This window comes from Anabrus simplex, chromosome 1 (assembly GCF_040414725.1).
Source record: "Anabrus simplex isolate iqAnaSimp1 chromosome 1, ASM4041472v1, whole genome shotgun sequence".
Lineage (NCBI taxonomy): Eukaryota > Metazoa > Arthropoda > Insecta > Orthoptera > Tettigoniidae > Anabrus > Anabrus simplex.
The window spans coordinates 1,400,818,898-1,400,831,844 of record NC_090265.1 but is presented as its reverse complement, the minus strand read 5'-3'; positions in this window follow the sequence as shown (position 1 = coordinate 1,400,831,844).

The window sequence follows — 12,947 nt, the reverse complement described above, 5'->3', positions numbered from 1 at the left end:
CAGCCTGATCTCTCCGCTTCTACCTACCGCATAATTTATTTTATTTTCATTCAGGACTTTCCTCCTATAAGTCAATGAAATTTCGACATTGTCGTTCTCCACCCAATATAAGCACATATTTTCGGTCTTCTTATCAACTCAGTTCAGTGTTGTTCAGTGTGTTAGTGAATGCAGATACCTACAAGGTGCTTCCAAGAACTCCGTTTACTGAATTTGAGCTTCACATGACCATGAGTGCTGTTTTTCCTTGTGTTTACTTTAGAGGACAAAACGCTATGTAAAAAGCAGAATCCTGTTTATCAACGAACAACTGATTGGCTAGGAATATCGCTTCAGACTGTAAAGAAATGCGGTGTAGAAGAACAAAGAATAACAGCAAGGAAAACATTGATGAATCTCCCAAATAATAAACAACTGTTAGCAGGACGACTACGCACTGAAGACCTATGGTAAGAAACCTTGGCTTAGAGCTTTGGAAAACATTATAAAATATGCCACATAAAATTAAAATATACATATTGATTAAGTACCTTCTTGCTGAATATTTTCAAGTCAAATGACTTACAGTCACTACTGAAATCTGATTCTTAAAGCGATTGGCAGGATTGATATTGATGGCGATATTTCTGATGATGTACTGCAAGCTGACTCAAACCAATTTATATAGCGTTAATAGTTAGATATAAGCAAATAAGTTTTAATATTTTGCCCGCCTTTGGCCATGAAAGTTACGGCGTGAAGTCTATATGATTCGACACCGTGGTTAGCCGGTTGGTCGAAAATACACTGCCCAGAGGGAGTGTTCCAATATTATCCCATTTTGGTATACATACATACCATAGAAGTGTGAGTAAATGATTAGATTTATAAGGATCTGTTATGTGTGGAACACCTACCAGAGTGCATTCGTGATGGAATCGTCCTGTTGATGATAAGTTGTTACGGAACAACTACTATGAGTCAGACAGTTAAGCAAGACGTGCAGAGAGGACTGCGTACAGTACGAAGCACCCAGGATGCCTCGCAGACGCGTTAGATAGCCTATTCACTAATTGACAGCATTTTGCAGAGGCCGCATTGTGGGACTGCATGAGGCTGGTTGGTCGTATCGTGCAATTGCCAGGCATGTGGGCCATTCAGATGTTACAGTGGCCCGATGTTGGACTCAATGGGTGCATGAAAGCACCCACTCACGTCGTGCATGCTCGGGTCGACCAAGAAACACCACTCCGAAGGAGAACTATCATATGGTGAGTCAATATTTGCGGGATCACATAACTTCGTCACCCGCGAAGCGCGAAAATGTACTGCGGACTCTACAACATCCTGTGAGTTCCCACATAGTGCCTCGATGACTCGCATCCTCATCGCATCATATTCAGTGATGAGTCCCGCTCCTCCATAACCTTCGATGACCATCCTGTGTGGGTTTGGCGGCGTCCAGGTCAGGGGTAAGATCCTGCCCATATTTTGGGTAAACACACAGGCGTAATCCCTGGCATCATGGTGTGGGGAGCCATAGGATATGCGTTCGGGTCTCCTCTAATAATGCTTCGGCAGACTTTGACGGCACACCGAAACGTCACAGACATTCTGCACCCTGGGATAGTGTTTCAACGACATAATGCACGTTCACACACAGCACGTGTGTCTATTGACTGCCTAGAACATGCTGAGGTCCTCCCATGGTCAGCAAGATTCCCGGACATCTCCAACATTGAACACGCGTGGAATATCATAGGAAAGGAACTCCGTCCTTGTACCAACCTGCTGGACCTCAAGGGACAGCTGTAGCTAATATTAGAGTAGAGGATTCATAGGCTGCTTGACATCATTGCGAACCGCATAATGGCATGCATTGCGGCCGGTAGGGGTGGAAGGTGGGGGGGGGGGGGGCGGATGCGACACCCTACTGACCTGGCGCCAACATTCCACCTGTAACTGCCAGTGGCCTTGTCCCTTTCATCCCACATTGTAATCAGTTCAATAAAGGCAAATGGTCTTTCAGCATATGTAGTTTCATTCGCATTTTTTTTATTTTATTTTTTTTGCTACTTGCTTTACGTCGCACCGACACAGATAGGTCTTATGGCGACTATGGGACAGGAAAGGGCTAGGAGTGGGAAGGAAGCGGCCGTGGCCTTAATTTAGGCACAGCCCCAGCATTTGCTGGTGTGAAAAGGGGAAACCACGGAAAACCATCTTCAGGGCTGCCGACAGTGGGGTTCGAACCTACTCTCTCCCGAATACTGGATACTGGCCGCACTTAAGCGACTGCAGCTATCGAGCTCGGTCCATTCATTCACTTTTAACCACTCCTTCAGGGTGTTTAACTCTTTTTTGTAAGGCTTGTATTTTCACCAACAGAATGCTGTCTGGGAGTGTAGGAGAGGTGGTGGTATACATTTCGAATCACTAGATTGCGTGCCAAAAGCCTGGATTCACTTCCAAACCTCCACGCAGTGTGCATACCGAGTGAAGGCTTATGACGCGGTTGATGGTGATTCGTCCGTTGGATGGAGGCGTTAAAGCTTGAGCATACCCCCTGATTCTATTTGACTCGAATAGGCTGTGCGCTGGCACCGGATTTCACCCTCTCCCTTCATACTAACATACATCACGGCATTCCTTTCATCGCATTAATTTCTCTGATAAGGTTAACGTCAGGAAGGGCATCCGGCCATATAAATTCGCTCTCACTTCATAACCGACCACGTACTGTAACGGGATAAGGGTTGGACATGCAAACAAAAACATTTAAACGTTTAAAAGCAGCATAAAATAAAACATTAATACCTTGTTTTGGGTCACATACTACGCAGAAATTGTCTTCAACAGAGGGCGATGAAGGGTAAAATAGATGTAAGAAGAGGAAGAGGAAGAGGAAGAGGAAGAAGAAGGTTCGGAATGTTAATAGATGTCAGAAAAAGTAGAATCAATGGACACCTTACTTACTGTACTTCTACAGTGCAATTAATTATTTTGTGTACAATTTCTGTTATTCACGAGATAGACATACCTAGTGATTTACTGTTAATTCTGTCACACATTTAATAACAGACTATGGATTTTAGAGGATGGAATTTTTATGGTCCTCAATTAATATATTTAAGCATATTCTGACATTAAAGGAGACCATAAAATAATTAAATCGTTAACTTGTCTTAATAAAATGTAAATAGCGTGTGTCTTGGATGTGTAAGTTGTGAATGTGATAATATAATTATATTATTATTATTATTATTATTATTATTATTATTATTATTATTATTATTATTATTATTATTATCATCATCATTATCTCTTCATCCACTCAGATTTGTAATGATTGTAAATATATTATCGTAATTGTAATTATTGTATTTTGTCATTGTGTAATGATGAGCCATTACGTCATGCCGCAATGAAGTTATATTTCAGCGTTGTTTATATTGTATTTATTTGAATGGAGAGTGTGTAATATTTTATTGTTTCTGGACGTCATAATTATTCTTCACTGTGGCAACATCGTCGTATATTTTAGGATTTATGAAAATCCAACAAAGTTTTGCTAAAAATGTAAATATCATTGTTTTAATCGAATTGCAAGTTAACTGAAGGAAGGAATCTCGCACAGACGCAAATTTTCAAGACAGGGGAAACTCTTTTATTTTACATTGAGAGAGATTGAAAGTTATTTCAGTCAGATACAATTTTATAAAAATGTCGTTAGGAATTCGGCTGTTATTTCTAATAAACTACTGTGATCAGGGTAATGGTTTATTGAATATTGAACATATTGACTAAAGTTCACAGCTCAGGATAATTAATGAATGTAAATAAAATTACCAAACCACATGGCACTGCATCATTACTTATAATGCTTGATTTCTGAGACCCTGTTTCTAACCCCTCCTCTAATTCATCCCAGGTCGTAATCCTCGAGGGATTTTGAATTTTTTTTTTGTTGGAATCACGTTTTAAAATTCCTACCCATTTCTACATACGTTTACAGACATCGCTACGCTTCCGAATTTATTTATTAGTATACAAATTCAATAAAATAAGTTGCTGTACCCCTCCCTATTTATATCTCGAAAGTTAGTTGAACACATTCTCAAGATTTCATAATAGCATTAAATTGGTTTTTGAAGAAACGCTTTCTGTGGAGGAAGACAGCGTTGTGAGGAAGCGCAAACACCCAGCCCTCAGGCCAAAGGAATTAAGCATTTAGGATTAAATCCATCGAACAGGCTGGGAATCGAATCCGCGCCCCTATGGCCGAAGACAAAGACACTGAAAACTCAGCGATGTGACTGGACACTGAGTCGTTTAAAGAGTATAATCATAAACCGTAAAAAATGCACCTTAATCAGTGCCTTGACCTAACAATTAACCTATAGAATCCTCAATTTCGGGGTCATCCAGACGATTTCCCTTACCCGTAATACTTAGCTTTCAGTTGAATTCAAGTTTCTGAGTCCATGCTGATGGGTTTGATCGAGCTCATTCCGGTGGTACTCGAAGGCATGACAGTACATTTGCTGGCACGTAAACGGGCTTCAAACAAACAAGTCCTGATAGGCCTTGACCTAATTAGCTATCAATCAGATTACGAGGTGACGAGTGGTCAGCGTGATGATTCATCTCAGGCGTTCTTCTTGGACTTCTAGAGCGGAGCCGTCACCTCACTGCCACACAACTCCTCAGTTGTTCTCAACCGAGCGAGTTGGCCGTGTGGTTAGGGTCACAGTGCTGTGAGCTTGTATTCGGGAGTAATGGATTCGGACCCCACTGTCGGCAGCTCTGAAGATGGTTTTCCGTGTTTTTCCATTTTAAAATAAAAGCAAATGCTGGGGTTTTACCTCAATTAAGGCCACGACCTTTTCCTTCGCATTCCTACCCTTTCCTATCCCATCGTCGCCATAAGACCTATCCGTGTCGGCGCGACATAAATCAAATTGTAAAGAACAAAATATAAAAGAACATTAGGCTAAGTAGAACTCAGACTCAGATTCCTGATCGGGGAAGGATCCAGGGACTTCTGGGATAGAGACAGGCTTCCTATCCCTAAATCGTGGGGATGACACAACGTAGCCTATACTCAATGCTTATCCCAAATACCAATGTTGTTACGAAGTACTGATCTGAAGTCTGTCACATCATTAAGGTTCTCGATGAAACGGGCAGAATAAATAAAGTTTCCTCTTTAAAATGGAGCTATTTGAATTCCCTTGTGCATCAAAGCTATGATTCAATTTATATTCCTTTAGTCCAGTGCTAGCTCGGAAATATGCCCAAAGTGGTGAATAATTTCCGCCTTTGATAAAAATAATTAATCAGACTGACAGAACGTTTGTGTTACTGACACTAGTATCTAGCCTCTTTGTAGTCATATGAAGTGCTTTTTATAACCTATACCGGCGTTTTAATGAAAACATCCGCTGTGGTTTCAGAACTCCATAGTAAAGGAAAGCATGGTTGAAATAAATGGCCTTTTGGTTTTTATTCTGCCTGATATCAATCAAGGGTTTGACGAATGATACAAGAAGTCGAATACATCATCATTTTCCTTAATTTAACAATTCTCAATAACGGTCATAGATTTTACCTTTTGGGTCTGACGTATAATTTCTTAATTATCTTATCTCTCACGTCCATCTCGGTTAAGTGTTCATCTTCAAATTTCGAGGTTGGATAATCAATTCCTGACGTGGATTGCTGACGGTTAAGACTATAAGTAGTCTCGACGTACCTACGTTAGAACATCATCAGTTGCAGTTTGTCGCGCTCATGATCCCAAGTTTAGATGGGGTGATAGTACCTCACGGGAATCACTGTAATTACCTAGGTGTTAATATAAGGCATGATTTTATTGGGTAAACACTTTAAGTAGATTGCAAAGAAAGGGTACAGGTCTCTTCACATTGTTATGGAGCTACTTAAGAGTTGTAGTAAGGATGTAAAAGATAGGGCGTATAAGTCTCCGCCAAGACTCCAGTTTGAGTATGCTGCGAGTGTAACGGAACTTCACCATGATTAATTGAAACAAGAATTGGAAAAGATCCAGAGGAAAGCAGCACGATTTTTCTAGTTGATTTCCGACAAATGAGTAGTGGTACGAAAATGCTGCAAACTTTAGGCTGGGAAGACTTGGGAATAAGGAGACGAGCTGCTCGTCTACGCAGTTCGGTCAGGGCTTACAGTGGAGATATGGTGTTGGACGATGTTAGTAAACGAATAATCTTGAGTGCAGTTTTTAAAATAAAGAAACTCATAATAGGCTGAAATTCAAGAGGAAAAATTGAGGCAAATATTCTTTTATAGGACGAGGGATAAGGTACTGGAATAATTTATCAGGGAAAATGTTCGATGAATTGTTAAGTTCTTTTGAAATCATTTAAGAAAATGCTAATCAAACAACTGATAGGGAATATGCCACCTGTGCGATTGCCCTGAATGCAGATCATTAGTGAATGATTGATGATTAAGCTGGTGGCGTACTGTTTGCAATCCGACTAGAGATAAGAAACTTTATTAACAATATATACAAATAAAGTTAAGCTGCTCCCTGCAAGAGATGCAATAGTACACAGCGTACTAGGTATTGATTGATTGATTGAATTCACAAATACATCTCGACATATGGGTAACGGTTTTCGCCGATTACACAGTAAGGGCTTTCTGTCTCCCTGCTACACATTTGAACGAGGGTCGACTCGCTGCTAACACCGGGAACTCCACGAAGATTGGCATACTTCGCGTTTAGTTTAACTGCTGCCCTCCAATTTGAGAAAGGGAATCCTTGTATCATTGTATCATCAGATAAAAATCCCCGATCTGGCTGGAAATTGAACCTGTTCCCTTCAGGAATACGGGGAACTTTGCTACTTCTGACAGCTAAACAATCGAAAGGACTTATTTCGAAATTCCCGGCGTATATTTTTGGATGTATTGGGAGTGGTTCTGACAGACTATTGGTAAAACCGCATTTCGTCATCGAAACCCACGAAATCCTCCACCAACAAGTCTGCACAAAGATTTTAATCTCTGCGTGATAGAGAAATGCTGAAGTTGTTTCTCCTACGAACACTTTAAAATAGCCAGACCTGTTATACGAGACATTAAGTAGAACATTGACGTAGATGCATTGGCCGGAAGTTCAATTATTGCAGTTGAGGAGATCGTTGGCCTCTCCACGTGGAAATCCGATCTGCAAGCCAAGTCACTATTTTGTTCTATGATTTATGTATGCTTTTTATCATAGTAGGAAAAAATACGAGTGTCCTGTTTTGCTTACGATACATTTCACTATGAACAAGGAAAAATAAGAAAAGTGATCATGCTGAAAATCATGAGTTGGAATGACGTGGAATCCAATTCAAAAGGACGTGACATTTCATTTTTTTTTTAAAACGTAAGACGCACAGGACACAACCGAACCATAAAACGAACAGAGAAACAATAAACATATTGCGCTACAATCAAGCGACCACGTCCAATCCCGATGGCCTGTTGATTACGAGATGATGCGAGGTCAGCGCAACGAATACTCTAAGTCATTTTTCTTGGCTTTCTAGGACGGGAGCACTATCAAACAATCACGTACATCCTCAGTTATCCTCTCGTAGATTGAGTGAACCTCGAGCCCTCCCTCATATTCAGGTGAACATCCCTGACCTGGCTGGAAATCGAACCGTGAGCCTTAGGTCCAGAAGGATGACTCGAAAATTTTCTTGAAACTACATTTGAACTGTCCTAGCTTTGTAATTGGGGTGTACAAAATTGACAGAAATTCAACACTGAAACGTATTAGATCATCGTAATGGGACAAAGAAGAATGTTAATAGATATTGGAAGCAAAAACCTATCCGACGTCGTGTTATACAACTTATAGTTATATTGAGCAATATGATGAAAAAACCTTGTGTTATGCTTGAGGAAGGCCTCCTGTGAGCAAAGCGTGTAAAGGGTGCATCGATTGCCCCCCACCGGGCGAGTTGCCCGTGCGCGTAGAGGCGTGCGGCTGTGAGCTTGCATCCGGGAGATAGTAGGTTCGAATCCCACTATCGGCAGCCCTGAAAATGGTTTTCCGTGGTTTCCCATTTTCACACCAGGCAAATGCTGGGGCTGTACCTTAATTAAGGCCACGGCCGCTTCCTTCCAACTCCTAGGCCGTTCCTATCCCATCGTCGCCATAAGACCTATCTGTGTCGGTGCGACGTAAAGCCCCTAGCAGAAAACAGAAACAAAACGATTGCCCCCAGTAAAAGGACAAGTCATCCTTAGCTCTAGTAACGAAAAAGCAACGTGATAAGCGCTCTAATAATAATAATAATAATAACAATTGTAATAATAGTAATAATAATACAGAACAATAATAATAACAATAACAAAAATCACATGGCTTCAGCTACAGTGTAACATACATTTTATTTAACGTCATTTATCCTATGTGACTGTCAGCTTCGTGGCAGAGGAACGGATTTAAGTTTCGTGATCTATGAAACGATTTTAATTTATTTTGTCGGGTTAACACAAAATAGCACACCTACTATCTTTTAACTGCCGATATCGTACGACATAGAGTGATGAGTGGATTTTTTTCACCCTACGAAATTCAGAACACATTTGCCGGGTTTTAACCAAACAATCTTGTAATGTCCCTATTCGACTAATGTGGTGTTATGTACAATGATCTGAACTTACAATTAACGTGTAGGTTGAGAAAGTTCATTCGTTTAGTTTTCTGTATTGAACCTTACCAAAATATTCCTGCTCAATCACCGCAAGTGCAGCGTGGATATGTAAGGCGATTCCAGACAGGTTAGGGAGCCTACCATGGAGCTCTTTATACATAGACTAGTTTAAGGAATACTGTATTCACTTTCTGATTATGGAACTACAGTAATTTCGCTAATAATTGCTAAATATAATTGTTTCAGCTCTCCCTCCCTCTCTCTCTCTCTCTCTCTCTCTCTCTCTCTCTCTCTCTCTCTCAATTACTATGAAGAAAATGATAAATCTGGATTGCTCAGTTTCAGTAGCTTAATATACTATTATCCTAAGGAAAATTTCAACGTGATATCTCAAATAGTGTGACAGAAAAGTGTCTTCATATGTCTAGAAATCAAAGCTCACAGTAAACAAAAAGAAAGCAAGAAACAAGATCTTTACATCGACGCAACACCGCTCAGAACAACCAAGCACCATATTCATCTTGCACCTGTATCCTCATCCTCCTCCTCCTCCTCCTCGTTTTCTCTGCCCCAATTGATCTAACCACCTCGGATATTTGTAAGGTGAATTTTTCAGCCTCTGTAACTCGTAATTTATCGATACTGGTGAGAGCAGTTTCCATATTTGTTCTAACTTCAAAGCCCAACTTCTTCAACACTGGAATTCTACTTGCTGGCGCAATACTCAAACAAATGATGACATCCTAATCTTCAGTTCTGAGGGTACTTAGGCCTACAAACCTTGGCATCCGATAGTCCGATAGCTTTTGTTGTTTCATTTCTCTCTTCAGTTTCCTAAGTCTGGTGCCCAGTCTCCTCTGCATATGTATACAACATTCCTGTTCATTTACCTTACACATCTGACTCCTGAACTCGAAGAAAGCTCTTAGAATCAGCAACCCGAAGATAATTGGGGTGCCTAACAGTGAGAAGACATGTTCTGACATCTCATGCTTACTTAGAGTGGGCATCCACCACGCGCTAGCATCTTTAAATGTTCGAAGAGGGTGATTTAAAATGCAGGAAGATCATAAAGTGTATTCTTAGGGAAGCTCATTCAAAGGAGAGTCGAAAAATAGTGACAACAAAAATCAATATTTTCATCCAAATACACTACATGGTCTCCTCAACGCACTCCTCTTCATCTGCGTATAACACACCGCACTAAAAACAATCGCAGAAGCTATCAACAGTGAATACATATCTTCACATACAGTTGGCGTCAGAAAGAGTATGTGGCCGTAAATATAGGTCAAACACATAAAGAGCTGACCCCAATAAACTTGAAAATAGGCCATGAAGAAGAAGGTACAGGACCGTTGACTTCGTGGTAAGAAGCCTGCCGTGGAGACACTCAGGGCCTGTACAACGACTGTCCGATAAACAGCCAGATACTTAGGCTGCAGTTTTGCAAACTAGAAGTTAAATATTATCTTGCGTACTACAACGGATTTTAACTACGGTATTGTTATACGGTAGATGTAGTAACATTTACATTGATTTGGTTTCTGAAAACATAGTGAAATTTAGTGCGATAGTCCAATAGATTCGTTTGTTTAGCGCTTTTCCTTTAGAAATTGTATTACTAGAATCCAGTATTAGACTCTTATAAGGTTATAATATGGAAGTTCATGTCAAGAATTAGGACTGAAATACATACATACTAAGAAGTGTTAAAATAATTAAATATGTAACGAAACTCAGAAATTGGTGTAGAAAATAAAAAGACTGTAACCTGGATGCAAACGGTAAGGTTCAGTTTATGTATCTTATCAAATAATTCCTACCGCACGGTATAATTTTGCTTTTTGTCTAATACTATTTACGAGGATGTGCGCCACGGCGAAAGTAAAGTTTATATTCGTAATCAAAGCCTCTGTATGCGGCGGAGGATTGTTAATTTTATTATTTATTATTCAATTTATTGTTGCTAATTTAATAAGTAGTATCTTTTTCCTAGACAATTTTAGAATATTAACTGGCAAGCATCTATCTCACTTTAGTATAAATCCTGAATCCATGACCTTTGAGTCGTAAGGAGCCAGAATCCTAAATTCATTACATGAGGCCCCATATAAATTAAATGTCATGAGGGGCTCTAGTCGTATTTTTATCTCTGACCATAGACGGCACGTGGAGAACAGGTGGGGTGATTCTGATTCTCACGCTACAGAAATTATATCACCCACACGTTTAGAATGTGCAGGGATACGAAGTAACTTGGCGGAACTATTTTTTAGTCAAAGTACATTTTAAGAAGTATTGGCGACGAAACTGCCGTAGTAAACGTCAGGAAATCTAAGTGGTAAGGGCTTCAGACCAACAAATAACTCCAGAATGAAAATTGGTGAAATACACGCCTGTTCGTTTAAACTCTGTTACATCGTCCAAAATATAGTGCCTAGCGTATGAGTTAATTTAACTACTCAATTGGTTAAAAGAACCCCTTAATGCTTATCATCAACACCGCTACTAAACTAATCAACAATATGTTATGTCATTATCAGTCATAATAACATTTTCTGTGAGGTCAAAACAGTGTCAGTAAACTTTTGGAGGCATAGTAGTGGAAGAAAATTTTATAAAAGCACGTAGCCCCATTCGCAATCCTGGCACTGTTATCAATGAATTTGAAGCGACCGCACGTCATTCAGACTAATAAAAAAATAATTGTTGTAGAGACTAAGTCCCAAGGAGGAAAGATATTTTGGCCAAAGGTGGCTATCTAACGTCATCTCCCAGTGGAGATAGATTAGCAGACAAATTCGCGGTGTACCGAAATATGCAACCGTAATATAAATTCACGTCAAGACAACAGACGGTCATTATAATGCCGAAGTCCTTCAGTTAAATTATAAAATACAAACAATGATATTTATTGCGCGTGCGGATCGGTGATTTTACGAACGTGTTCGGTTAGCGAGGAAGAGAACGAGTGAAGGGCATTATTTTGTTTATGTAATTATTTTGAGGTCGAATGATACCAAATATAAATGAAAGGAAGATTATGTTTTGTAAAGCCACAATCTGTCGAGTGAGAGAGGCTGGTGGGCCTAGTAAGATGTAAAACCACGTACGACTTTCAGGTATGTAGACTACCTTTGTTATAAATTGAATTTTATTTATTTCATGATGTCACCATTTTATCCATATATATAAAATAACTTGTCCTGACTGACTGACTGACTGACTCATCATCGCCGAGCCAAAACTACTGGACACAAAGAAATGAAATTTTGGGGATATATTTATATTAAAATGTAGGTGCTCGCTAACAGAGGATTTTTGGATATTCCGTCGGTAAGGGGTGTAAAAGGATGGGGGTGATATTTTAAAATGAGTGTATCTATATCTCAAAACTGTAAACGTTTACAGATGTAAAAGTTGGTATTTAGAATCTTCTTTAAAAATAAGGAAACAAGTATTTTTTGTTTTCAGGAAATCCCAATAGGAGGGGTGAAAAAGGGTGAAAAAGCGGTTGAATGCCTTTAATCAGGATACCGGTACTTATATCTCAGAAACTGAAGATATTACAGACCTGAAAATTGGTACTTTTAATCTTTTAAACATAAACACAATTTTTTTGTTTTTGCAAATCCAATTAGTGGGAGGGAGAAAAGGAGGGTCAATTTTTAAAACGTGTGCATCTATATCTCAAAACTTTTAAAGTTTACAGATGTAAAAATTCGTATTTAGAATCTTCATTAAAAATAAAGAAACACGTTCTTTTTGTTTTCGGAAAATCCCAATAGGAGGGGTGAAAAGGGGTGAAAAAGGGGTTGAATGCCTTTAATGAGGATACTTATATCTTATAAACTGAAGATATTACAGACCTGAAAATTGGTATTTGGGATCTACATTAAAAATAAAGAAATATAAATTTTTTCGTTTTTTGGGAAATCCAAATAATGGGGGGGTGAAAAGGGGGATGAATTTTTAAAATGAGTGTGCCTACATCTTAAAACTTGAAAAGTTTACAGATGTAAAAATTGGTATTTAGAATCTCCTTTAAAAATAAAGGAACACGTATTTTTTTGTTTTCTGTAAATCCCAAAAGGAGGGGGTGTAAAAGGGCGAATAATGGGTTGAATGCCTTTAATGAGGCTACATATATTTCAGAAACTGAAGATATTACAAAACTGAAAATTTGTATATCGGAACTCCTTTAAAAATAAAGGAACACGTATTTTTTTGTTTTCGGAAAATCCAATTAATGGCGGTTAAACAGGA